The 27602-nt window shown below is 44.0% G+C and overlaps 1 protein-coding gene across 5 annotated transcripts in view; it reads left to right on the top strand.

Moving 5' to 3' along the window:
- LOC117209503 (homeotic protein antennapedia-like) overlaps positions 1–27602 on the top strand; it is a 157943-nt gene that overhangs the window by 97754 nt on the left and 32587 nt on the right. Inside the window, exon 1 of one of the 5 annotated variants that reach the window (XM_033451611.1) lies at positions 1669–2951. The exons of 3 other annotated variants lie outside the window; for them this stretch is intronic. The gene's annotated coding sequence lies outside the window, so the exon portion shown is untranslated. Of the gene's footprint in view, positions 1–1668; positions 2952–19847; positions 20112–27602 lie in introns of those variants that run through there. One more of the 5 variants, XM_033451619.1, reaches the window with a different exon arrangement.

The following is a 27602-nucleotide window of genomic DNA, read 5'->3' on the forward strand; positions in this document are numbered from 1 at the left end:
AAAGCTACCTCAATATAATTCTCCTAGACAATTACTGCAAACCTAACCTACAATTCTGCGACTTTTCACGAACGAAGCTCGACAACCTGTGCCACGTGAACCAGCTCGAAATTATCAGTTTCCATTCAATCAGCATTACACGCAGGTGAATCGAGCATGATTTCATCGGCTGTACGTGGATGGCGTGCTCGCTTATTTATATCATTTGCTGCCTGGTAGGGCGTTACGGACAGGGCGAGTATCCACGCGCTTCTGTCGGTACTGGTCGCTCGATAACTTCACGATGGCCGCGAAAAGATTGACGGCCGGATCCGTCGATGAGTTCCGTCGGACCGAACACGGATTTTCTGCGATTTTCCGCGCGATCCTCGCGCTCGTAGGCCGTGCACGTCTCGCCGAGGTTCCAGAGACTCGCATTCAATTCGGTTCGCGTACGGCCTCCTCGTGGCACGTGGTGCGTGGGCCGCGCCGATCGCTCCACACTCCACGCCGTTTTCCATTTCGAATCTCCCGTTTCGCTGGTATTTTCGCGAGTCTACCGCGCCCGAAAGCTCGTTTCGATGGAGTAACACTGGTTTTTTCGAAATAGCTTGTACATACATCGAAGTTTCAGAGGCAATATTTTACGAAGCCGGACTGGCCGGAATTTGCCAGTTTTTAAAAGCACGCCGGGCAACCGCGGCGTGTACAGGGTGGTTTTTAGAAGGGGAAACGATTATGTGGGTGGAGCGGTGGGAAAGTCGATGTTTTCTATTTTTCCCTGATACGAATTGCATAGTCGGAGATAACGTCTACAGCGGATAAAGCGAATGAAAGATGGAATTGATACGGGCGAAATATCGGCCGCGGACCGAAGTAAATTAATCGATTAACCTTCGCGTTTCAACCAACGCTCCGCTGAAAACTGGCCGACAGACCGATCAGTTTCTATTTGCATAACGAAAACAAATCACAGGAAAGCGTTCGTCAAATATGTATATTCCAGAAAGAAAGACGTAACTTTCTTCTTTAAAAAACGTACACCAAGTATCGGTGAAATCTGGCTCTTCGACAAAGCTATGCTACGCACCCTCTCGTACACATTCATCGTTCGTCTCTTAGGCGTTCGGTTTCCTCGTCCACTCTCCAATTTATTTGGTCCGGTTGGAAAGGAATACGGGTAACGACTGGTGGAATACGGGCGATCAAATGTTATCGAGCGTACGCGTCCCTTTGTTGACGCAGAAAGAAGCAGCGTGACAGCGGTTCGCAACCCTCGATCCTTGCATAATCGAATCGAGGGAGGGACGTACATAGCAAACGAGCGAGTGAAAAGCAGCAACGATAGGATACGATTCATCGGCGGAGCAGAGGAGATTCTCTGTTCGCGGGAGAAAGTGTAAAGCAGACGAGGAAGACGAGGAAGCAAAGGAGAGAAAGAGAGCGAGCGTGACGAAGACAAAGAGATAAGGAAGAAGAGGGAGGGCTGGATATACGCAACCACCGTCGTGTTGGATCACGGGGGCGTAGAGAGAGGAGCGAGAGAAGGAGATCGGCGGACGCGGGTGTACAGGGGCAGAGTTAGAAGAAGACAGAGAGAGACATAGACGAAGAGCGTAGCTCAACGCATGTGCACAGGGCGCCTCGCGTCGCGGCGCTCTGGTCCCGCCGGTCGGAGGCTGCGAAACCGAACGGCCGGAATTCGCGGACCAGAGTGGTCGCATCTCTCGGTTCAGATATACACGCGCAGCGCAAGCCCCAGGTCCGCGGTTTTCCATGAAAATCGAGGAACGCGCGGCCCACCCGACGCTGGCCAACGCTATCGTACCAGCTGAATCGCGCGTCGATCGTCGACGGAATAATGCCGCCGCGAGTATCGTTCCGTCATCGGTGACGAACAACGATCATTTCGAAGCACACGCTCCACGATCGTATCGCGACCACGGTGTGCACGTGCGACATGATCGCCCGGAGAAAAAACGTCCGCTGAATCCAGCCTATCGCTGGTGTGTCCAAGTCTCTAGAGAGGCAAGTGCGTCCAGTTAACAGAGACGATCGTACGGCGCTCTGAGGCAGCACACGGTGAAGTCATTGGAGGAGAGTTGACGCGGTGTGTCTACCACTTGGCGAACAGAAAATCTTCTTTCATCTGTCGCGACGCCGGCGGATGTTGTTGCATCGACAGGCTTCGCGGATCCAACCAGCTGCATTCGCCTCAGAATCGAACACGAAATACGATCGAATGAACCAGTGGGGTTCATGACTCGCTAAGGCAATCGCTCGCTTATTTTTTATTGTTATTCATCGGCAGACGGCTTGGCTGTGGCTGGCACTCGCGATACGTTAAACGTTCCACGACCGTTTACTCAGTGGGATTTCATGCGAAACGTTGACGCGAGTAGGTCGAGTGGTTTTGTTAGTGTGCGGGCGTAAAGGACGCGAAGAAGAACACTGAGAAGTGACACGCGTATTTGAGAATACGGCACCGGTCGCGGATTCTGTGAAACGGTGGTAGCGAACAGGCTCGTGTGAGAGAAGGGTGATGGTGATTGGACTCGAATGGTCGCTTCGCGTCGTAGAGCAGAGTAAGTTTCCACGAAGGACACATGTTTGGTGGACGGTGTCGGGTCGTTTCCACTCGAGGCCAAATAATTCGGTGCTGGCTGGCTCGGTGACTGTACGTGTTCACGTTCGGTCTGCCAGGACCACGACCACGAGCACGACTAGGGCCACGGGGCTGCCCGAGGAGGTGCCGGTGCGTGGAGGGAAGAACCAGCCACGACGGAGCCCAGCGCCGGGGCACGGACAACAAGGCCCCCGGTGCAGGGAAGAAGCCAGGCAGAGGGGGAAACCGGGGCCAGCGTAGCAGCAACGGCCCTGAAACTACAGGGGAACCTAGCTACCCCCTTGCACAGGGGGGAAACCAGGAGGAGACCTCGCCGACGGAGGCGACGGAAAAAGAAGCGACGGAGGTGAGCGCGTTCACTCCCATTCTTCCTCATTTTTCACCGCTCGTTCTTCCATTCTCCGTTTCTTTTCTCCTTCCCCTTCCTCGTCTTCGTCGTCAACGCGAACCGTAGCGATCCTTAGCGTGTTTTTATTCACAGCGTGCACGGTCGCACGTCGTCGAAACTGCCACCTCGACACGTGTAACTCGCGCCGATCTTTGCAAACGAACGAGATTTCCTGGAGCTTTTGCCACCAGGATTGAGTCGTCGTGTCTCGTTTCTCGAGCGTAGATTTCACGATTCGTGGAAGTACGCGGATCGTGTCACGTGCACCGGCGAAAAACACAGCGGTGCACCGGTTCTCTCGCGGCCTCCCTTCGGATATCGAGCGCGAACGCTAATAAAACGACGCGAAGCCAACCGAATTGCCGCAATAACGCGATGGAGATCCGGTTTCGCGAGCATCGCCTGGCTTTTTACGAATTATCCACCGGAGAATGCGACCGGTGTGGTCCTAAGAGGGGAGAAATGCCGGCTGAAATTCCACGGCTGTCCGTCGGTCGAATCTCAACGAGCCTTCGACTCGAGACGGACGCGAAACCAGCGAGTTTCGAATCATGGATTTGTTTGCTCGAGAAACAGGCCGCACACGGAATTCGACGCTCGCGACAACAATGAGCGTGGCGCGTCTCGCTAAATATAATTCGCAGTTCTGATTCACCGGCAAACTAATTAATTTGGCCGGCCGTCTCCCGCAATTTATCGCTCTAACACTTGCAACCGTGTAATCCAGCCGCGCGAATTGGACGCCTGCACGACGGCATTCTTACGTTTCACCGATTTTTCGAACAAAATCGTTTTTCTTAGAACGCGTCGAATAGTAATCACGTGTCGCTAATATTTAAATTCCACTCGTTTTTTTATGGACTTGGCGAAGATTTCAGAATATCTCAAACTTATTGTACACTCTCGCTATACCGTAATTAGATTCCTGTCATTAACTCTGAAGATTTCTTAATGGTACGTGAACATCTCGAATATTATCGCTAATATTAAAAATATCATTTGTTCTTCCTTAACGAATATAAGGAAGGTTCAACGATATATCCTCGCTCTCTTACTCAAGCACTTAATTATCCACTCTGTTCTACGATGATGCGTGCAAATCTATAAAACTGTCGATTTACTAAAGACGTAACAATTTACACTATCCTTAATTAATATTAAAATGGGATAAGGAGGAGCGACGTAAAATACGACGAACGAGCCGCGTGTCAGTCGAATTAAAGGGAAGGCAGAGGGTGCACGGTCGTGTTTACGTACAACAGGTCACTCGTTGAATAATTTAGCAGAGAAAAATATTGGAGAGCGGCTAAGTGACAGGCCTTGAACGTCGCCAAGAAACGACACGAAATTCGCTGGAACGGTGCATCGACTGGCCGCAACGTTATGATAAAATGCGCGACGTACGCGCAGATAACGTGACGTTTAAATTAACGCCGCTGCCGCAACAAGCGACACGCTTCGAGTGTCACATTACGATAGCCTCGGTAACGGTTGATCAATGCTGCCGCCAAAATTCGTTACCGAATTCCTGCTTATTCATCAAAATTGCCGCCGCTATCGATGAAACGTTCCAACATCGACGAAGTTATCTGATTTTTCCTCGTTCCTCTTTTTTCCTTTCTCATTCATTCTATTTTCTTTCCTACTATTTTTCATCCGCTTTTTTCCCCCGATTTTCGTTTCCCGGGGGGGTATCTTCCGCTAACACGTCCGCCCGATGAAATCGAAAGCCGCGCCCCGTAAAAATAAACGAACGCGGTCGCGCTAAGCGAATCGAAGAACGAATAAATTGCACAGGTAGCGGGAATCGAAGTCGCTGAAAGATTAATCGTTATTGGCGCGGGTGCGTCTGCTTCGTAACACGTGGCTGCCGTCGCACTCTATTTGGGTCTGTTTTAACGCGATCGATCGTCTGGCGATAGATTTTTTCGTTTGAGAAAATCCAAGAAATCAGGAATTAACGTAATGAAGATAGCGAGAATAATCGATGAAATTGCTTTCTGTCGTATGGTCGAATCGTTAATTTATAGTCTTCTTGGCGAGTAAATTTCTTCGTGTTATTAGCGTGTTCGTCTTTTCGTAGTTTTATGATAATTGTAACAAGACCGTGGTAGATTGCCTGGAAATAAATTAATCGTTTGGCCGCTTTCACGTTTTCCGCTACTTCTGCGTGTTTACGCAATACGTTGGTCTTCACTCGTCCTGTACAATTAGCGACGCCATGGATAGCCAACTTCTTCCCACGTTCCTTTCTCGAATTTCCTTTCACGCGAAACACGTCGCAGAAACTAAATATCGATTCGTTTCTTAGAAGTCCGCAGCTATTATTCCCAAGGAAGATAACTCGGTTTTTTCAGCGAAATGTAAATGTGAATATTTTTTGAAAACAATTTATAAAACTTCTTGCGAGTCCGTTTCGTTGATAACGTCGTTTCGATACTGCAAATTTCATTTCTGTCAATTCCGACAGAAAACTTGTCAATTCCCATCTTACCACAAGCAAAGAACGATATCTTCACTTCTCCACCAATCAGTTTCCCCAGTTGCTCGACATCTTCAGCCAAACGAAGTTTGTCATAACAACATAACCTTTCGATGCCCAATACCAACTTAAAAATAAAAGAACAGAAATACCCGTGTCGCCTATCACGTCGATTCAAGAAACTAGGAGAGGTTAACTTGTCAACTGCCAACTTACATCTTACCACAAGCAAGAAACGATATCTTCACTTCTCCACCAATCAATTTCCCCATTTGCACGACATCTTCATCCAAACGAAGTTTGTGATAACAACATAACCTTTCGATGCCCAATACCAACTTAAAAATAAAAGAACAGAAATAGCCGTGTCGCCTATCGCGATGATTAAAGAAACTGGAAGAAGTTTCGCTCACTCGACCACTGGATACACGCGCTTTCTCAACAGTCCTTGCAAGACTAACGACGACGCAAGAATTACCGTTTCCTCGAAAAATTGCGGGCGCACGATCAGGCTGCGTGGTGCGCCGCGTGCCATGGTCATTCGATAATTCGCTAACCGCTCTTTAATTGTAATTGTTCCGCGGCGGATTGCAGGTCGGGCCGTGGGGTCCACGCAAAAACACGGATTCCAGCGTTAGCTGCAATTGGTCGGTTGGTTCTTGTTGTGTTACGAAGGCGGCCATAGCGCCGACCGCTCGACAGCGCGTCACAATGCCGTTTTTCTTCCGGCGCGTCAACAAATTTCATCGACGTGCCGATCGGATGCCTCGCTGTCGACCACCGCGCCACTGCGCGTGGAACGAGCTTCCCAGGAAACATTCCTCCGGCTAGTTTGTCCGCGAGCCTAGATCGCTTACCTAGATACCTTAATGGCCGGTCATTTTGATTAAATGCCGATAATTGGCGCTCGATCAAGAGAGCCGCGAGATCGTTCTGCGTTCGCGCCACCGGTAGATTAATCGTTCGTCTCGCCAAATAAAATCGATCTGCCGTGGAAAAACCGTGAAACGAAACGATTTATCCGGTTTGATTTCTTGCAGCTCGACCGACTTCTTTCCGTTTATAAGCGTTTTATGCGCTACAGACTGAGTAAATGATATACGTTCTATTGTAGGATTTTGATATTGCAGGAAATTCTTCTGTCGAATGATCAAGTCATCGACTCGTCTCTCGTGCCTTCATAAAGAAGGTCTAGTTGGCTATCGCGTAATTAAAGGCTGCAGCAATCTTCTGCCCATCAAAATACGTAGCGAGAAGCGAGAAATGGAAACGAATGACAGTAAGAAGTAACTAGAAACGACCACGTACGAGAACCCTCGTCTCGATCGTCATTCAGTTACGTGTCTCTGTGTGATACTTCGGTAATAGTCGTACGCGGAAGACAAAGCCTTCGGATCTAAAAGTACAAAAATTTATTTGCCACGAATTTACGACTCTTACTCTTTATTACAATAATCCCTTCGACAAACAAAATACAGTTGTCCTCATCGTTACTTACCCGGCTCCCAACACTCTACGGTCCGTATTTTACTTCTCAAGGCGTCAGAAGCATCTGCCATCTCGACAATCTTCCAGCTTTATGACATTTGAAAAAAAAACGCCATGCTGGTTTTTTTTTTTTTTTTGAGGAAAAGATCGACTCTGGGCGCGGCTCGCGCGCGATTCTTAGGTCGACAAGCCACGATGCTGGTTGGCTGAGGTTCCCCTCGCTCGCATTACGGCCCTTCCGTTCGTGACAGCTCGGCATCGGGGGTGGGGGAGGGTTGCGAAGGCAGGAAATGAAGGGAACGGACGGGGGGTGATAGGAAAATTTGATGGAGGGTGGCTGCTGGGAAGGGGAACAGTATAGAGTGAAACAGACACAACGAGCAAGAGGAAGCGAGAGTGGGGGGAGGGGACGAGCCGATCAAGGGGAAATAGGAGGTACGGAAGGCTATCAATGACGCGTTAGACCACGTCACGTCGTGCAACACATCTGCCACCGTGTGCCGTCATATATATTATCTTGACGATACGTCAATTCGACCGCTGATCATTATACTGATTACCTTGGCACGCAAACTGTCCCGCATGTGCGCCAATTCTCATGACTCGGTTATTAATAAGCGCGGCTGGGATTTCGGTGAAAGGGCGAGGATGTTTCACAGAGAGGAACACGGTTGTCAACAGGAAAGCTTCTTGGTAGGATAAATGTCCTTTTTCGCTGGCCTGCAAGTGGCTTGTCTCTCTGACGCGGAAATAAAATATACGAGAATTGGGCAACTGAGGATTGAGCAACCAAGAGACTGTAGAAGTAAAGAAAGCGATTGTACCAGATAGAATGGTCTAGCGACGGAAGCAGGAACGCGTTAAATGTTTTTACGTATAAAGCTACATCTCGGATCGATAATTTGGTAAAGAACGATTCGATTATTATGGTTTGTGGAAGCTTCTTATAGTATTCCGTTTATATGTATATCTCAAAGAACTTAATTAATGTGAAATAATTGTTAGATAAATAACAGTAGGTATCTCAGATGAGCTCGTTACATTGCGAATTACATTTAGTTTGGCAAAGATCGTCATGGTACGTAGTGTCTTTATAGCTTCTTTTTGTTTGCTTGTTTTTTCGAAATTCAAAACTATCAGATAAAGTCATTGTTCTTATACAGGGTGGTTGGTAACTGGTGGTGATTCTACGCGAAAAAAGAAGTCGAAAATGTAGAATAAAAATTTTTCCATCGAGACAACGATCTACAGTGAGATCCGTTATAACAAGACGCGGTAAAGCGCAGGCGTACCGAGCGAGAATTCAAAGTCGATTTTCTCGAGAACAAAGCCTCGAACGAAAAATGTTTATTCTATATTTTCGACTTCTTTTTTCGCCTAGAATCACCCCCTTTCCGCTTGTACCACCAGTTACCAGCCACCCTGTATAATCGAAAACAGTGGGTCGCGTGAAAATTCCGCAGAACGAAGACCCCTGTCGATGATTCAAAATGTAAAGAAACATGTTCGTGCTTCGAGCACGATTTAGCAATAGAAGGCACCGTGATTCTTGAAAATAAAATCTATTTCACAGAACGTCCATAAATAGAGCCTCGTTGCCTTAAGAAAGAAGCTACGTGTGCACAATGTTAGAGCGAAAACAGGATCTCAGTTTCGATAATAGCTGCTTGAACGGCGAAACGTAAGGAAGAGCGAATGGAAAAGGGCAAAGGGAATAAGGCAAAGCAGACGGAAGGTGCTGAAGAGAAGAAGCTTGATGGTACGGCGTACCCAGCGCAAGGCCCCGGAGCGGCCGGTGCCATAAATTTCGATATTATACACGAGGCCTCGTCGGCTCCGGGCGAAAGAAGAGAAAAGAGGGGGACAGAGGGAGGGTTGGAGGAATAGCCCGCCGGTGACGCAACCAACAATGCTCTCACGAGGTTTTAACTTTCTTTTTTCGCTCCCTAGGCCCACAATGGTCTTGCGCAAACTTTCCCCGATTTGCCCAGAACGCGGACTGTTCATTCGTTACAAAGGATAAACAGAGGCAACGGTACAGTTTACGAGGGAAGAAGAAAAATTCTGTGTTGCTGGTGTCTATCGGTCTCCTTCTTCCCTACGATGCTTCTTTCCTTTTTTCCGGCTCATTTTTGCTTGACAACGAGTCGTATTCAAGGTCGAGATATGAAAACGTGACTCCCCGAACGATCTCGAATTTATTCCTCGGGGACACTGCAGAGTTTCGCTCAAAGTTCCAGCTCTGCTTCCTTTCCCACTTGTTGGTTAAATCTTCTCTTTTCTTGTTTTTAATTATTTGATTTGCACTTTACAATTTGTCCGGCTGGACATTTGGTAAATTTTTCTAACCTAATTGTTAAATAATATGGCTACCCCCAGCGGGATACCATCTTCGAGTATTGGTTAAATCTTGGGATTGGGATTAAGAGAAAATGTGGTAATTAAGACACCAGATTAACCGTGCTACGATTTTTAATATCATTTCCATTTCAACGTTTAAAAGAAGCTTTAATATTCGAGGAGAATTCATGCATAACATTAAGATAATATCACATATCAGGTTGTCCCAAAAGTACTTTTCGTTTTATAAGGAAATAATAGCTGCACAACATTTTTTGTTCTATATTATTTTATTGAATTATGTTTTTGAATTATGTGTGTCATTTCTTGTTTTACATTACTTATTGAATTATGTATGACACATTGTATAGTAATAGGACAAAATTATGTATGACCCATTTTGTAGTAATGGGACAAAATATGGCGCACATAATTCAATAAAAAAATATAAAACAAAAAATGTTGTTCCATCTATTATTTCCTTATAAAACGAAATTAGCTTTTGGGGCAATCAAATAAGTAATCTGTTATCTTAATTTTATACATAAATTCTCCTCAAGTATCAAAGAAATTTTTTTTTTTTATTTATTTATTTACATTTTACAATTTGTCCAGTAGGACATTTGGTAAAATATTATAGCTTAGTTATGTTACCATTAGTTATGCCCCAGTGGCATACTATCTTCGAATTTGATTGATTTATTTCTTTAGTGTGGTGAGTGTTTGTTAGGTTATGTCCTTTGTGAGATCTGTTGGCTGTTTCCTTTTTAATCTTCTTTTTATGTTTGATGCGCCGATCGTTTAAAGAAAATGATATTAAAAATCGTAGCATGGTCAATCTGGTGCCTTAACTACCACATTTTCTTAACGACAATATTTTGATCATAATTCTCAGTAACGATATTTCTTCTATTTTCTTCAAACTAAAGTAGCTTGTTAAAAACGAAGGAATACGCTCGGTTCTCAAAAATCAAAAGTAGCCCGAAGATCGTACAGTTAAGAGAATTTTTTTTTTTATTTATTTGTTGAAATTACAATCAATTCTCGCGTAGAGAATTTTCAGTAATTTTTCTGGCGTGGCGCAGTGACATGGCTGTTTATTTACAATAATTTAATACTTATTATAGATAAGTATAATTTATAAGTATCATAAGTAAGTGCATATGCAGCACAAGAATTAATAAACGATTTTCAAATGCGTAAGAAGATTTCGATCGACTAAAAGTATAATAGCGCTTTTATCCCCTGTTGAAGCTAACCCTTGCAGTCTCAATTTACGTAGGTACTTCATCCCAACTGGCTCCATCTCGTTATCGCGCGACCCTTGGTTGGATTCTTTCAGCGAGAAATCGGAGAAAAGCGGTTCGTTAACGAGTTCCTTCGTACGTAAACCGAAGCTATTGGTCTCACGAGGAGATACTCGAAAAGGTTCTAACGTCAGTCCTACGGAAACATTTTTATTTCGGGAACGAACCATGCAACGCAGTGTCAAATATACATCCCCCTTGTTATTTCTCATACTTTCCATCGCGATAAATCAACGACTCGGACGGAAAGACCAAAGTAACGAAATTCGATAGAAGTGAAACGCTGTATGGTAAACCAAGAGGCCACGTGGTCGATAATTCACCGACAGATCATCTACCAAATTATATAGAGTTTAACGCGTTTTTCTGCCCTATTTTAGTGGTCGTGGTTTCTAACCGCTTTTTAAATGCGCATAAATTCAGCCGCGATTTCGCCGCGCCCCGAGCCAATGGGAGGCGATAAATAGGCGACCGGGGGAACAATGGGGCGAGGGCACGTTATCCGCGTTCGAAATGTGTCTTTAATAGGTTAACGGGACGCGTCGATATCTATTGACCGAGAGGCATCTACGTGGCTTTTTCATTTCTCCGACGGAAAAAAGGGAAGAACTGATAGGATACTCGGTGAACCGTAACTCCACGATTTCTATTGTCCGATCTACGTTTATTTCCTCTGTATGCGTATAACCTGCCTTAATATTCCTCAATTTTCTCGAAATTCCCTCTATTATATCTTTTAGGTAATTTATTATCGAATTACTCGAATTACCACGGTCGTTCATCAACCGGCCTATTTCTCTGATTATTCAATCGCATAAATTTCAAAGGGAAACTCTCAGCACGCGTAGCTTCGTTATTTCTTCTATATAATTTACCACTGAATTATTACAACTATAATACACCTATATCATTCGCAAAGCAAGCCTGTTCCTCCGACAATCCCATCAATTTGAAAGCGACGTTACTCAAGTTTTCGAGCCGACAATCAACAACATGCTAACTCAATCCATCTCTCGTTCGTGGAACGCGGAAGGTCCGCGCTAATTCGTCGAAAAAACGATACCGTTACGCAATCGCAGAACCCGCCCCGTATTGTTTTCGAACGCGAGCTTCTTAAATTCGAGTTATTTTGGTGGTAGCGCGCGGCAAGATGGATGGCGCGTGGGCCTTCTGGCAACACCGCGAGAGGACGCGTAAAGACAGAGACGCAGGAAGAATAAGAAAGAGAGAGAGAGAGAGTCGTTGGTGTTTGGAAGTTCTACCCAAGGAACGTCGCGCAGTTGGCGAACGGAACGCCAGCCGCCCCCGTACGTCCACGTCGTCTGTTCTTCTGCCCTCTGTCCTTTTCGTCCTTTCTCGCTACCACTTGCGACATCGTGTGACGCCTTCGGGGCGCCGCGCCTCGTTATTCGCGTGATTTATGCCGCGCTAATTGCATCGCGGCGAACAATAACCGCGCTGTTCGTCGCTCGATTGTCAAGGCCAGCATTGTCTCTCCCTCTTTTTCCTGATTCTTCTTTCTTATATTCGACGGATATAGAGGTCAGCGAGACTTCTGGAGCCGACGGCGATTAGAGAGTATTTTGTACGATATTCCGTAGGATGATTGGTTTCGATGGAAGAGTTACAATTAAGCGATATTAAACTTCATCGAGGGTTATTAATATTATTATTATCGAGATGAATTAGGTTATGTCGAAGAAAGTTAGAATTGCTTGTTTCCACAGTCCTGGTAATTTTACTCTCGCGCGAGTTTATCGTTCGTCCGTGTAATTTGATCCTTTCGTCTCGTAAGAAACAATAACAACGTTACGTATCGCTCGGCGAAATCTTAGCTTCCAGATACCATTCGATGTTTCCAGTAGAACGATTTCTAGGACTAGAAAGGTCGATAGTAACCGAGAAATTTATAGCTTATTGATTCTCTGTAATCGCCATTAATAACCCACCAATTCGATAATCCAATAATCCATTAAGCAGAAATTAAAATTGTAGTTAAAGTTCAGAATCCAAACATAAATAAATAAAAATAAAGTGGAAAAGCTTCATCCGCGAAATAAGGACAAAACAATGCCACGTGGCGAGAAGCACAGGTATCCAGCCGGTCGTTTCTCATGAATCCTCCGCCATTCCTTGTACACATCGTGTTTACCACGCTGCACAGCTTACACGTGTAGCCGGCTACGTTTCACGCGATGCTTCTGTGTGCAGTGGCGGCCCCCTGCTCGTCTGTCTGCTTGGTTATGCAAATCACGATGCTCGCGCGGTTCACATTTACGCGTACTTACGCGTACGTACGTTCGACGATGCATCGTCGATGTTTCGATGTACAATGGGCTGTCGATTTGTTATTGTAAAAGTGAAAGAGCGTGACGCAACGGCACGTTATCGTCCGTGCGACGTCTCAATACCAGAACACAGGCAGACGATGCTGGCGGTCTTAATTCTGTCACGAGAACGCAAATCACCATGGACCTTTATTTCTCTCCGTCTTTTTCTAGAGCGCTTGTAATTTATAGCCAGCCGTGGCGTGTTTGTTTCGTCTGTTCACGCGTCCCTGTAAAATATTTCACTGGTCGCAACGAGCGTAACGAGTCTCTTATTGCGTAATCGTCCTTCGTCTACTGGCGCTATATTCGACAGACAATCGCGTTTTCTGTTTCCCTTTTTTTTTTTTTTTTTTTAATTTATTGCGAACGAGCCTGCAATCTCTCGCTTCGTAAGATACGTCTCGTAGCTTGTCATTATTCGAACGAGTTCAAAAGTAGATGGACAGTGCTCGAATCATTCGAGTTTAAACCCGCTGAGACCTTGCAATATTTTGTACTTCAATTTTGCTTTCGTTTCAATCGAAGGGAGGCTTCTAATGTTTTAAGAAGAAGCCTACTATAATATTTAGATGACAAATCGTGTATATTAATGACGATTCTTCCTTATTTTATTTTCTAGTGACAGAAGATTTCATCTCGTTGGAAAGTGATTCAAAGAATGTATTAGGTTATCCGAAAAGCTTCTTTCGTTTCATACGGTGATGATAGACGAACGAGAATTTCTGTTTTATATTATTTTATTGAATTACGTGTGTTCCATTTCTATTTCTATTATTATATTCGATAAACATATTGAGATATGTATAATTGTATATGCTAGACTAGGTTAGGTGCGTAGTAGTAATACTTGTATGTGAATATCAGTGTGTGGAAGTATGTGTGTGCGCTGAAAACGAATGAACGTAAACTGATCGGTTAAGTCGAATATGGAAGAAATCGCTGAGACGCGTGCAAGTTTGTATCGATGAATATCTTTGCAATCGCTTATCAAATAAATATATAATTATTCTGATATAAATTCTAAATGTAAATTTAACGTTCCTATACCATTATTTCGGTTATTAAGCTATCCAAAATTCTCAACAAAATTAATATAAAACGAAAAACACTGTGCGTCTATTATTTCCTTATAAGACGAAAGAAACATTTCGGGCAACCTAACAGAAGGATTAAAAAAATGTACAATTTTTATTCCGATAAAAAATCGTTGACAGTAGCGAGCAACCCTTACTTTCAAAGGTGTAGCGAACATAATTTGGGTGTTTCAAAATGCCGCAGCTGCCGAAGTTCGGTAGAAGTTTCGTTTTTTAAGGAAGAATACTTCGGACGTTGAAGGTCCGTGCACGAGATCGAGATCGGTGAAACCGTCTTTGTAATCTTTCGCAATAAGTCGAGCTTGCCGCCGTTTTCTTCGATGCACGCGACACTCTGTCATTAGTTCAGTGAATTTGATTCGATGATGGTCGTTGAGAGATACTTAGATGATTGTATTCTGCCCTGGGAATCCCCGTAATAAGTGGTCCTCGGGGAGTAGTAAAGAAACTACCAGCCTCTTTGCACACGATATTTACGACCACCATTGTCCGACAGCCGAGAGTAGGGATTTTCGCGGTCGTACGAATACTTCGTCTTGCGAGGGTCAAGAGTCTGGTTTTCTCCATTGCCTACCTTTCTTCTCTCGCTATCTCTGAAAATTGTTTTCGTCTATCGACGTGCTGAAACTGTTCCCACATATTTCCTCTTTAGCTTTCTAGCAGTTTGTGAAAAGTTCCTTTAAAATCAATTTAAACAACAGATCTATCCTGAAGCGGCTTTGCAATAAAAACAATTGTTGAAATTTATCCTTCTTTAAACCTTGACACTCGCTACTTGCAGCGAACATTTAACCCTTTAACAATGTAATACGAGCGAGATCAAACATAGACATCTTTCATCTTGAATGTCGTCACACGTAATACAATTACGTATTGACGTTTATTTACTGTATTGTTTCCATTCGATATAGAAATAATTATTTTCCAAATCGTTCGTCACCACAGAATTTTTCTATTTAATATTAGCAACGGAAGAATCCTTTATTGTTAGTATCGAACTAAGAATTTCTTGCCCAAGAACTAGCACCGATAAAGACAAGGAAACAAATCCATAATCATCGGTAGCAAGCGCCACGGTGCGGAGGATCGGTAATCGTCACCAGATGGCAGGCATCATGGCGTAATTCGAGCCGCGTAATTTTTCTCCTTCGGCGGCAATTTGGCCGAGTTGGGAACCGAGGGTTGAAACCCATACTTGCCCTCCCGGAATATCAAAGCGTATCAAAACGATCGAAGCAATCAGAAGGAACGGCCGGCCGCGTCCGGCTGCTTTCGTTCGTTCGGTTGTTTCGTAAGTTCGAGCAACAGCCACGGTCGTTGTGTATTGCCGGTCAGCAGGCAGGATATCATCTACCGATCCTCTCTCGTTTCTTTCGTGCGACGTGCACGAGGGGGCGGCCATAGGGCAGCATATAATTATCAGGACCGTAATGGCGGCCATAAATCATAGGCGCTTCTCTGCCCCCGACCACGGGCTCATTTCTTTCTTCCCTGGTCTGGGCCGCGGCTCTGCCCACGGCTACAGGATGAATACGGATGAGAAATCGGCCCGGTCGATTGGATAGAGTCATCACTCCGCTGACCGCAGTGCGAACACCGACTCCATTTTCCTTGGAAACGCGTCTTCTTTGATTCGTCGACACTTGGAAATACGTAGCTGTAAAAGTTGCATCGTTGGGTGGTTGAAAAATAAGTCAGCACTTAAATTATTCGCAACATTCTGTAGAATATTCCGTGCAAGATTAAGATCGAACAGTTAGTACAACTTCATTCGTCTAAGCCCATTGGGAGGCAAATAACTCGTATAGCTGAAGTTCATATTGTTGTACGATCACTGGTCCTCTTGATCTATGGTTACGTATTTCTTTAGAGTTGTTCTTCTCAAGTGTGCGCGATATACAATGCTGAATATAGAATGCTGATTTCGGAATAGTAGGATTCTTCATTATCAGGTTTTAAAAATGTCTGACTTTCTATTTATTTAGTCGATGGATGTCAACGAAGATTGATGGTATTCTTAATCCTCTGTTTATTGTATTGCATATGTGTATCTCTGTATATGTATTCGTTGACTTTACATGCCACACAGTAGATTCAGGCAAATGAATTCCATCGGCAGGGCTTGATTTCATCAAATAAGAACTGAAATTTTGCTGCAATAAATGGCGTTCGGATAAAGGAAATTTTCTCTATTATCTATATCTAGTAATAGGCTTTAATTTTCTCGTTTCTCTCTCTGAATAAAGTTTTTTTCGTTTTATAAGAAAATAATGGATACACAATATTTTCTGTTTTATATTATTTCATCGAATTACGTCTGATCCATTTTGCTCTATCAAAATAAAAATCACAACGTTCGACGGATTAGCTCTCATGTTTGTATAAAGATGCATCGTTGTAAAAGACGGGTCTGTAAAAGAAAGACACTTTTCCGACAACCTAATACATCTACGTCTTTATTAGTACAAAGTAGTAGAGTTGGGTGCGCGAATGAAGGGAATGAGCGATAAGAGCAAGATAAATGATGGCGTCGCGACCAATAAAGCTGTACCGTGGGTGTCGTTTTCTTCGTCAATTTCTCGTTTTCAATAGTAATGTTCTCGAGGAAATGAACAGCGGGAGCGCAAACACATGATGTTTGCACGATCCATTCCATACACGCGGCAAATTTCCCGACAAAGACGATCTATTGCCCCTTCGGCCGCAAGGACAAAGGGATCCGTTTCGTCGGTAATCAGGACCCTTCGGTTCTCGCCTCCCCAAAGGTCAGCCTCCGGTTGTTCCGCCAATGGCGGACCGTTCAATCGTCCCTCGAGACAAGCTCCTTGGATCTACGCTAACATACATGAACACACAGACGATGGCTATCCTTCGAGCTGACTCGCGAATCCAACCCCTCGACTGGCGACTGACATTTTCTACCCGTGACGATGGGGTGGGCCTTGGACACGGTTCGATGGTGGGGCGAACAGGAAGCCAGGCAAAATGGAACAGGAAATGGGCCCGGACGTTCAACGATAAGCACGGTATTTTCTTTTGGTATTAACTTGTGGAGGGGTGGAATTCGATGTTGTTTTACCTCTGGTGTGGAATTGTGGCGGCACTCAACAGCAAATACCACCACTCGACACTAATTAGAGTCGGACGACGGCAGCGCAGTTGGTTAGCGCTTTAGGTTACAAATGTTCGGGACGCGGGTTCGAATCCCGGCGATCGGAATCCGATTTTTCTTCCACGCATCTAATTTAGAAGAAAAATAGCAGTAACCCCATCAGCGATATCGTATAGCCAGCGCTACAGTCATCACGGACAACATTTATTTACGTCTCAGAATTTAGAATTTGCCAATTCTTAGTGTCAGAATGTCGACACTGTTTAGGGACGAAGTTAGAACAGTCAACATCTCTTTACCAGGTTTTTCACTCTTAGATCAGTCACCTTCTTCATTCATATCTATTATATTCATACAAAGTAGAATTGGAAATATCTTTGTACTGTTAATCAAGCATTCTACTCATTAAACTATCTCTATTATCCTAAACGAAATAGGGGATCGATCAATTGGCTGCGTCGATCGTAACGAGAATTTACGACTCCTGTTGACGCGCTTCCCCGCGATCGCGTCTCTCCGCTACTGGTAGAAAAGAGAAATTAAAATGTAGAAATTGAGAATATGAAGTTGATCGAATGTAGCCTTCGAATGATTCAAAAATGCCTCGATCTTGTCGCTGTGCAAGCAATAAAAAGCAACAATCTGTTCGTTACAGCTCTACCTTCTAACGATTGGTATTTTGTAACAATGAAAGTTTCAAAATTACGATTAACCCATTGGCTGCTGCGACTCACAATAAATTTTTCTATCACAACACCGTCCCGTTTTTTTGTTTCACGTTTCTGTAAAAAAATATCCAGCACGTCCGTTCGTTCTTTCGCGTCTACTGCCCCTTGAAAAGTGAAACGCGCGAATCTTGGCGCGCCACAAATTTCCCGTTTCCGCCGGTGATTTACAACTTTCGCACAATTACGGGAATGCGTTGGTCGCGAGCTCAGCTCGCTCGACTCCTCGTCACCAAGCTGACATTTTATCATGATTACGGACTAGTCTCTGGTCACGCATCGACGTGCACGAGAGGGGCAGCGAGTATACGGACGAAGTCGAAATCGAAGGGCAAAAAGGGCGCCGGAGACGCCGCAGTTGTTTCGCAGGTATAAGCGAGAATTATGATCCATCTACGTCGCGATGGACGCGAAGGGAGCCGGCCGCGCTTTTCCGCCGGTCTGCGTTATATTCTTCTGTTCTGTGACCGCGTTCCCTCTTTTCTTCTTTTTTTTTTCCTCCTCTTTTCGTTCCTGTCTGCCGTTCCGCGTCGCTCGTTGCCCGCTGGAACGAGCGGTGGTGACATTTGAAATTTGTTGGGAGAAAGAAGAGGTAGGGTAGGATGTTTTGTGAATAGTATTTAAACCTCGGCCGACTGCATAGCATTATGAAGATTTCCAGAGGCGTTGATGCGCCACCGACGAATAATACAGAGATATAGAGGCGGCGCGGTTTAAATGTATGGAAATTAACTTGACCGGATAGTGTGATCGCCGTTGACAATCGTAAATGAAATCGCACGTAGCTTCGCTTTACTACTTAATTCCAGTGGCTCGGAAAGCAATAAATTCGTTCCAACCGGCTGCATGCGACTATGAACCATCTATCTAAAGAACGTTCCATCTACAGAGATTCTGTCTTTCGATAAATTCCGCAATCCTCGAAACCAATACCACTAATAACGATGATATGAAATATGTAATGAGATTTGAGATTTCAAGGCCGGCAAAATTTCACCATTCATTGAACCTCGGTTCCTGAGTGATGCGCCTTTTTTCCCCCCGTTTCATTGGCTTTTCTTCGACGTGGCTTAGCGCGCAGCGACACGGAGGGTTGCACGGGGCGGCGTAGAAAAAGGGCGAGAGAAAGAGAGCGAAGCGGCCGGTAGAGAGGGAAGCGCGGACGAGGGAAAGCGAAGCAGAGTGGGGGTTCGTCACGGTAGGAGGGGTTGGTTTCGAGGGGGGATTCGGGGTGGGGTGCGCTGACAGCTCGACGCTCTCGTCCGTTCCACGCTCGACAGGAGGATACGCTTCTCTGCACACATTCACCATTCACGCACACGCGTGCGAGCGGCTCGTGCACCGACACACACAAATTTCTACATGTGTAACAACGCGTCCCTTTTTTTCTTTCGGCTCGCGTTCGACTCGTCTTCGTCTGCACACGTCGAGTGCCGCGTATACGCACTCACACAACGTCGTCGCGTCTGCCACCAGTTTCCCCTTTCTTTCCCTCTCTGTTTCTCTTTCTTCGTTGCTCTGGCCGCGCGTTGGTCGTTCGTGTGCGTGCGTTAGCCGTCACATTGTGTAGTTTCGTTTCTGTCTGTACTTCTGCCGAGTCAGAAGCTCTGACGCGGACGCGGAGTCGTGGTAGCTGCGTCGCTCGTGTTCCCACCGCTTCCTTCTCGCGCTCGTGTCGATGACAGTTCGCCGGAGATCAACGTGATCATGAGCGTCATCGTGGCTGTACTGGCGAATCGTTCGTGCCCCGGTGAACGTCGGACACGTGATCCCGAACGTGACGTTCCCGAGCTCCCACGTGTCTGTCAGTGAGCCGAAGAGTCGCGCCGCACGACTGACGTCGGTTGAACGCGTGTGGAAATTCCTCGCTGTGAATGCTGAATGTTGCAGTGCGAAATCGTGAAAAACTTCCTTACTGTGTAACTTTCGGTGATTTCAAGTATTATTTCATTTTCTTAAGGTCTTTGGATCTTGAGGATTCTCACAGTGGATCGAAATTTTGAAACCAAAGGCTTAAACAGAAGTGGTCGAATGTCAATTTACATGGCCATATACGACTATAGCTTGTTTAGTTATATATATCCAACACCGCGGAGAAACGAGTGTCGATCATCGATCTTCGACTGGCGAATCGTACGTTGAATGGTGGTGCGCCGAGTGCTTGCCTATATCTCATCTACCATGTTGGTTGCAAATCATCGAACACCTTCGAAACACGAAATTCGTCGTATCGCGGAAAGGTACTGAACCATCACTTCAACAGAATTTCCTTTCTATCCAAATTCGTATTACAATATTGTAAGAATCAAGTGTTTTCCCTATCCTTTTAATCTTTCAATTACCGATGAATCATAGCATCCGATCTACCTCGGTATACGTCTCTATGCATTAGATGCATTCGTACTAATTACACGTACTAATTTCCTAAGCTAATTATCGCAATAAGAGGCGAGTACCGCGACGTGCTCTCGAGCAATGCCGCTAGAATCGTTCCGCTCTCGTGGAAATAGTGGCACGCGCTTTGCTTGGAGAAAGCGTGCTGGACTCCGTTACGTCTTTGCGTATCGATAGACGGCAGTGTGTACGTAATTGGCGGCGTGTTTGCACAGTCTGCGGCTGCAACAGCGCGTCGTCGGTTTTCGCGGTTGACAACGCACCGCGATAACGCCGTGTCTCGACCTGTCCTGCTCGCATAATTGCCGCATTCCCTCTTTCTCTCCCTCTTTTCTGTTCTATTTATATATACATATATGTTTGTGTTCTGTGGCGATTCGAGCGAGGCCCGGTTCGTCATTTTCGTGTTTATCGACCGATAGTAACCGCGAAGAAAATCGCAGATCGCGCACAATTGCCTGCGAGCAGTCGCAGATACGTGGTAATAGTTTCATCAAGGACGCATCATGACGCAGAGTGGAACGTGCATTTGATGATATTATGCCAGTATGATAAAAAAGAACTATTGTTTGTTCGATCCGTATTGACGAAGGTTTCGCGTTCGATTTGGCTTTTTTTCATGATATAAAAGATGATAGAAACAGTTGACAGTGGATGTTGAGGTTAGGGAACAGGATATTCGTGCTAAAAGCATCAGACTCGTTAATACGACGTTTTTCACATTTCATACAGTCATTTACTTCTTTTTATTTAACTTATTAGCTGCTAACGTACATTTGTTCTGAAATTATCCTAAAATTCATATTACAAGCTGATATAATCGTCTATAATCTGCATATATAAATGACACATTCTGGCATATATTAAAGACTAGTAATTCTAGTATTGAAATATCTCACGTACAATTTAATTTACATACGAAACTTGCCTCGTTATCTTGATCCTATAAAACATCTTTCGCTATCACGTGAGATCCGTATCGAAGTGTCACAAGTGGATTATCACATCCAAGACGTCGCAAACGTTCCGTACGACTTTCACTCTCACCTATTTTCTATCCATCTGTTACCATCGTCTAGAAGAAACTATTATCCCTGGAACTTTCGTCGGCTGAAATAGAAGCGACGTTTCACCGAGTGTTTCTGGCCCCCGTTGGACCCGGTGGAAGACAAATGTGCCGTTGAACGCGCGACACCCCCGCATTATCTCGGATTAAAATCAGAAATGCAGGTCAGACGGTTGGCCGGCGTTCGGCGGCCACGTGGCCATGCGGAGGACTCGTTCGACTCGCCAGGACACACGACGAGACTACTCTTTATTACCTGAAGATAACAGAGAGAACTCGTGTTGCATAATCTTCGACCCGACCGAGCTATTTTTAATCTTGACGAGCAGCACGCGACCGGATACGAGAGATCGAGAAAATTGTGGAAAAAACCACGAATCTTGTCTGCATAAGTACTTGATTATATCATTATGCATGAAAGATTTCTTCTATAAGATAATGTTAGCAGCAGCAATAGCGGAAGAAATGTGAAAAAGTGGTGGACGATTGTAAGCAACGTAATAGTTCGGTTGATCGTAACACAGAGGGCGGAGGAACCGTTTCGATATGGTATCGCGACCCTATAAATATTTAATGAAGCTCGAACCCTTCGGATTGACGAGGGTCACCGGGATTAGAGCTCTCGAGGATAATCGGCGTGTTAAGAAACGAGTTTACAACGCGATTAACGGGGTCCGTTACGCGATTTTCAGTTCGTGTTATATACATTGTCGCGTATCGCTACGATGCTGAGAAAATATCAAATTTCAAGTTCGTAGGGGAACGTTGCAAATGGTCGTTAAATGTTGCATGAAAGGTGAACGATAAAATGTGGTCACGCGAGATGTTTTTAGCAGCGTTGATGATAAATTCGAGATAAAAAGGCGTAGATGAGACGGCAACAGGTTACGAAAGTGTGGAGAAATCGTAAGTGTAGATGAAGCGGCGCGTGTAACAAGAAACCGGAGAATATTTCTTTCGTCGACGCGGTTTCTTTTAATTGTAGATTCGTTCAGAGGGAAAGAATGCGGGTCTGCAACATTGTCACTGACGGAGAACACGTTTCGAGCCGCGAGCAAATATTCCATTGCATCGAGCGCCGCGTGCAAACAGTCCCCGCGAATGATCGACCTCACTTTGCACGCGCGCCTGTTCCTCCAACGTTTCATATGCATTGTGTTTTCGTGACGAACGTATTCTGCTCGGATCGCATCTCTTGAATCTATTATGCGCGACAGTTGCTTCACGCCGTGTCAGCTTTCTTGCTACACGTCGTACGATGCTCGGTAATTGAAAAACACAAGTAGGGAATTTCTTATCGACAGAGCGCGGGAGTTTTAGGGATTTTTGATCGTAGGAAATTCGCAGCTGCAAAGATGCGCAGAATGCACGTAATATGCAGGAGGATGCTTCTTCAAAAATGGAATATGGAAATGTTCCAATTAGATCGATGATTTTTACGCTAAGCAGCAAAATTTGCTATCCGAGTTGCTTTTAATTCTATTCGTAACGATATGAATTTTCATAAATTTTATCGCAGTCTATCGGTTATTTGCTACGACTTTTATCTCTCAAATGCGTATTCTACGACAAAATATTATCAAACAGCCTTTTGTCATACTCCACTTAAGGATCACACGATCCATCTGTTGCAATATTTCATATTTCTTCCTTGTTTTCAAAGGCTGTTCCAATTTTTCTTCCAATTAACATGTACCTTCGTTCTTTGCCTCGAAGAAACTTTGTTTTGCCAGCAGTTCAAGAAAATCGGAAAGAGATTTAAGTAATTGCGGGGGTAAGACGCAGCCGGACGACGACGACAGCGCGACGTAGGGACCCGTTGACCTTTTGCGAGTTGCCACTTTGTAGACACCAGACTTTGAACTTTGCCTTGTATTCGGTTGGCAACTTGAGCAAAACCCGAATCCGACGGTGATCCAAGGGTGAGGACGCTTCGCTGCACTTCTGATTTAGTAGATCCGTGGCCACTGGGTCGGGGGTGGGGGTGTCTACTAGCTTAGAGGAGCTTACAGCGTGAGACGAGGAAGGAGCGTGAAGCGGGGGCCGTGAATTATCGGGTAAATTAAAGATTGTTAATATGCAACCTTTATTTATTTAAACAATCTCTTACAAAAATACGATCAATTACTTTCCTTAGTTTCGTGCTGTTTTTTCATGTTGTAAGTTAAACAATTACACTTTGATATTTAATAGTTAAGAATAAAAGGAACTGCGTTGCATGTGATAACTGAGAATTATAGGAGAGTTTTACTTTTACAGTGGGCAGATTTCACGACAGATTTCATAGGTTTTCGTGTTTAATATCGTTTACGCGTCTATGTCATTCAAATGCAAATCGTGTCCTTTTGTTGTTACGATCAGCTTCTTGTCTATCTTACGCTCATTAAATGTCATTCATTATTATTATTAGCTGATCACTCAAACGTTCAATGTCATATCTTTATAAATACGTTTAGAGCGATGGAATCCAGATAGAAATTTATTTCATTCACTGTACCATAACAGGCGTTTTATTTCAGTTGCTCTTTTATTTGCAATTTTGTTTTGTTTTGCAAAATTGATTTGTTCAGTTTAAACAAGTTCAGACATTGTTTAATCCCTTGCCGTACTTTAGCGAGTGAGACTCGCGATGAAGATTTTGGCCCAAACATGAATATCGCGTCTGACTCGCTACCAGATACTTGGGCCAAACGTAAACATAAGAAGCCGAGCTGGCGGACTGTTTTTTTGCCCTTTACGATCGTGACCGAACGTTAGTTCTTGTTTACGAGCATCAGTTTGGTCTGTTTCATCGAACTAAATGGCACGGAAAGGAGATAATATTTTCTAGCATCGTCCGGCTTATTTATGTTCTTTTATTTAACAAATACGTTTCTAGAAAAATTCAACGGTTCCAATAACAAGAAATATATTAGCTTGTCCAAAAAGTGTCTTTCTTTTACGGACACGTCTTTATCGTTGTACAAAGATGAAAGCTAATCTGTGGGACGTTGCGATCTTTATTTTGCTAGAACAAAATGGATCATACGTAGTTCGATGAAATAATATAAAATGGAAAATATTGTGCACTCGTTAGTTTCTTATAAAACGAAGGAAACTTTTCGAACGACCTAATAATATTTAATAAGTTGAAGCGTCCACTGCACTTTACACCGAACGTACCAGAAACACGTTCTCAGGACTCATAGTTTTTCGATTCCTTTGTGAAATCGTTGTCAATGTTTGCGTATATCTACGTCGCATAATATGACGACTGTTGGAAAAAGTTGTTCAGCCACGGCGCGTAGGGACGAAATATTCCAAGGAAATCCGCGCGGTGAAAATAGTCCGAGAAAGGAAACGGCGCGGCGGGACGAGCTGCCTAGAAAATGTTGCGTGAAAAACGCCGCGCGCACCTGTTTCCCTTCGATTTGCAGAAGAAAACGCCGCAAATCCGCGCTTCCCGCCACTACCACCTTGCAATTAGGATAATTAGCTGCAAGACCTGTCGAGGATTCGAGGAAATTCAGAGTCAGCCGAGGTGGTGAAATTTTTGTTGCAATTCTATGAAAATCGCGTCGCTCTCGTTACTTCGGAAAATAACCATCGTCCTCGTTTCGCTTTGGACTTCGTTTAGTTTCGAACGTTGATCGCCATGCTAATCGAGTTATTCCTTGACGAAAGAAATTTCTGTGATCATGAATTTTGGTGGGACAAAAATATTAAATTGATTATTTAATATTTTTTAATTTATAATATCAATATGGAAAATATTGGGAAAATATTGAACAAAATAGTTATAACATAATAGACATAGCAAAGAATTAATTTGCGATTTTATTAACTGATACTTCCTGGTCAACTAATAGTTAATTCACAACTTCAAATTATTTATAATTATTTACATATATACAGGGTGGTTGGTAACTGGTGCTACAAGCAGAAAGGGGGTGATTCTACGCGAAAAAAGAAGTCGAAAATATAGAATAAAAATTTTTCGTTCCAGGCTTCGTTTTCGAGAAAATCGACTTTGAATTTTCGCTCGGTGCGCCTGCACTTGTCACGTCTCGTTACAACGGACCACACTGTAGATCGTTGTCTCGATCGACGTTATTCTTTTAATTTTTCAAACTTTTATTCTATATTTTCGACTTCTTTTTTCGCGTGGAATCACCCTGTTACCAACCAACCACCCTGTATATACACTGTAACGTTAAAGAATCGTTCTCAATGTTCCACTCTATCGTTTCGATCTTTTTGCCTCCATCTTCTTCCTGTCGACGTTGAAGTCGTCTGTGAAATCGATCTCAGTCTCTGTTTCTTCGATATTCTCTCTCCTTCGTGTCTTTGTTCCTTTATCGACAGATACGCTCGATCTTCGAACAGAGCGCGTTATTATCGGCACCATCACATTTTAATGACACGTAATTTCGTGGCGGTGCTTCTTGGAACTATTTCTTCATTTAATTCCAAACGTCGGCTACGTTGTTTCGCAGGTTTCCGTTAATTCTGGGTTTGGCAACGTGTTGAGCAGAGGCTCCTTAATTCGAGCGCCCGCAGCGTGTAAGGACGTCCGTGAATTCCTTTTTCCGAAATTTCAAGAAAATAATCGCACGCGCCCATCTGCAAATTAATCCTCCTGCAACATTCCTCCGATATATGTGCACACGTGGATTGGATTAACATCGTTTCATGTTTCTACGAAATATGTTCAGCTTTCAGAAGGGTTTTCGATCTCATCCATGAAATTATAGAGCCAGCTTTATAGAGCCAGAAATTTATCACATTCTGATTTTTGTCTTTATTATGTAACCGAGATTCGGAGAATATCGTGCAAATATCTCTAGAACATCGATGTGGCAAGAAAATTCCATTAATGTGAAATAAGCTTGCAATGTATTTCCGTCGAAACATAGCTTTTTCTAATCGTTCAATTCTACGAGAAGCAAATAAAATAATTCGATAACGCCTAATTTAATGTTTTCTAAAAACTACGTATTCTATGATCGAAACAAAAGAAAACGATTTTTCTTTGCAATCGTTGTGTATCGAGTCCTCCATCAACAATTGAGAAAACCTTCAAACTTGTTTAAATCGCCAGTCTTATCGAGCTTGCAATTATATTCCAACTTTTGTTTAACGTCGTTCTCGATAAAAGTGCGAGAAAGTATGCAAATATAGAAGAGAAACAATCTTAAAAAAATCGTAATAAAATATTGCTCTCTTCGAGTATCCAATCTACCCCTATCGAAATACGTTCTTTTTCAACTCTTCCGTTCCATGAACGTCAAATCGGAAGAGCGAAACTCGCAGAACCTAACCTATATTCCGAGAAATATGAGAACCATGGAAACCGTGGATAGAAGAGCGTCATATCGATCAAGTAAAACGAAAAGGGGAAAAGAGAAAGGAAGAAATAATAGAAACCATGGCCGTGAACAAGTCGAACGATTCTCTGCAATAGCAGGCCGCGGGCCACCGATACACGCTTCAAAAAGCAATAAATATTTCAGCTAACCAGCGTCTATGTATATAAGGCGTGCTCGGCAAAAACGTTCCATTTATATCGTGGCACGACTTCAACACGATGTACCCGGCTCTTTCCGCCTCCCTTTCTCGTTGACCTGTTCGCGTGTGTGTCGTATACGCATTGATACGTGCAGCGGGGCTCCTTACGGTTTACGAGCTGCTGCCATGATTTATCGCGGTCGGCTAGTGCCGCGAGGATCATTAGAAACGTAACTTGAGACCGCGAAACGTCGATCGGGTCGGTGATCCTGCACGCTACGACGGTTTATTGATTTTGCTCGCTTCGACACCCTTTCAAATTCGTTCGTCAGTTCACGAGATGATCTTTTTACGAGCTGTGAATTGCACATCAGGTATATGCGGAGGTGTACATATCAGAGAAATATGAGGCAAAAGAGGAACCCAAGATTCTTCCGTATAGAATAGAAATACGTTTGTGGAATTTTCTCGTTTTTTGTAGGATAGAGAATTTGTAAATGCGTTAATCTTCCACGAATATGTTTAAGGAAGCATTACGTGAGTCATTCCACGGGTCTCCCTTCATTTGTTAATGGACTTAGCATGTAGGTTATCGATAAAGATTAATATTATCAGGGAAATTTTAAGTTGTCGATAATGAAGTCGTTCTGTTAGACAAACCGAGAATAAGGCCACTTCGGCTACAACAATGTCCGTATTTCTTTAACGCGAAATAGGAATACAAATAAGACCGACAGTGTGTGAAATGTAAATTGTATTTAGCCATTTCCAATTCACAATTTTA

The sequence above is a fragment of the Bombus bifarius genome, unplaced genomic scaffold (genome assembly GCF_011952205.1).
Source record: "Bombus bifarius isolate JDL3187 unplaced genomic scaffold, Bbif_JDL3187 scf7180000007968, whole genome shotgun sequence".
Classification (NCBI taxonomy): Eukaryota; Metazoa; Arthropoda; class Insecta; order Hymenoptera; family Apidae; genus Bombus; species Bombus bifarius.